This window comes from Microtus pennsylvanicus, chromosome Y, assembly GCF_037038515.1.
Source record: "Microtus pennsylvanicus isolate mMicPen1 chromosome Y, mMicPen1.hap1, whole genome shotgun sequence".
Taxonomy (NCBI): Eukaryota; Metazoa; Chordata; class Mammalia; order Rodentia; family Cricetidae; genus Microtus; species Microtus pennsylvanicus.
Window position 1 is genome coordinate 40,668,663 of NC_134602.1, and position 1,646 is coordinate 40,670,308.

At 42.8% G+C, this 1,646-nt stretch overlaps 1 pseudogene; it reads left to right on the forward strand.

The window, feature by feature from the left end:
- Nucleotides 1–257: 257 nt before the first annotated feature.
- On the forward strand, nt 258–1,124 carry LOC142842060 (spindlin-2-like; annotated as a pseudogene).
- Nucleotides 1,125–1,646: the final 522 nt, after the last annotated feature.

Sequence of the window (1,646 nt, forward strand, 5' to 3'; positions counted from 1 at the left end):
TCCATTTAGGTATCCAAATCTTTTCAGCCCTGCCTTTTTCACCTGCTCCAAAGTTATTCCTAAAAAGAGCCTTGACCTCACATCCTCACCTTCTTATCCTTGCAGACACTTATGGTGGAGGAAACCACTTTGTGTCTGATTTAAACTGAAGAGTTCTTCCTATGCAGAGATTGGCAGCTATGAAGCTCAAGCACAGAAACAGAGCCAGGAGACAGTGAAACAGGAGTGCTGTGGCCTACCTCAGTAAGTCTCCCGCCATGTTGAAGATGCCTCTTAGTATGAGTTGCATGCCACCTCTCCAGAAGAAGAATGGGCCATCGCTCCAGAAGCAAAAACTTAGTAAGCCTTTTGAGGCCCTGGAGAATATTGTTGGCCGCAGAATTTCTCATGGCTGGAAGGAAGCCAATGAACCAGTCACCCATTGGAAAGCCATCATTCTAGATCAACTGCCAACATATCCCTCTCTCTATTTGTTGAAATATGATGGGATTGATTGTGTCTATGGCTTGGAGCTTCATAGTGATGAAACGATTTTAAACCTGAAGATCCTGCCTAATAATGTGCCATTGCCTCAGGTGACAGACACTCATCTCTCAAACACCATAGTTGGCAGAGCAGTGAAACATACATTCATGGGCACAAATGGCTCTAAGAATGACTGGAACGGGATGGTCCTAGAAGAGGTGCCAATCATGAAGACCTGGTTTTATACTACCTACAAGAAAGATCCAGTCTTGTTCATTTACCACCTTCTGGATGACTACCTGGGAGGCAACCTCCACATCATGCCAGGCTCTAAGGAAGAGTGGAGTGGTGTGGTCCCAGACCATAAGGACCTGTTTCTACATTGTCAACGAGAATGATCCGGTCCTGTACCTTTACCACCATCATGATGATTCCATTGAAGGCAACCTCCACATCACGCCTGAATGTCCTCCAGTAGAGGTTACTTTGGAATTAGGCAGGGATTCCTTGGAGGGCAAAAGAGTGCAGTACAACAAAAAAGATGGAACCCAAGAGATAGGTAAAATTATTTGCAAGTTCCCAACAAACCTTCTGTGTATTTCATCAAGTTTGATAATGACTTCCATATCTATGTCTATGATTTGGTGAAGATCTGTTAAAGTGAAATTCTCAAATTTTGAGGGGCAGACTTAATTCTCTCTTTGGGAATTGGTTTTTTCAGAGACACCTCAGGTCTTCTATGAATCCTGGTGTCTTTTCCAATGGATTATTCTTTCTCAAAATATAAAAATTTGTGAACATGTTGTGTTATTTGGTCAATGATGGATTGTGTTTGGTGGACAGGGCATCACAGAAATACATGCCTCAAAACACAGCAGGAATTATGGTCTTTTCCCCTTGGAGAGTAAAGGACTGGGGATGTGTGGTGTGGTAAAGGACAAGATGTCTGTCTAGGACGCAGTGGAGAGGGGACAAAAAGTTGTATGATCGCGGGGCGGTATAAAGCTTGAGGGATAACCATGTCAAATGGAAAGATGTGACCGATATAGAGTGACGTATTGGGACTTAAGAGGATAAAGAGTAGATTAATCAGGAAGGGACACAAATGTATACTCAAAATCAGAGAAAATTAGGTTTCATTTGATGAATGGTTTAATTCGTACTGGCTGTAAGTCACAGGA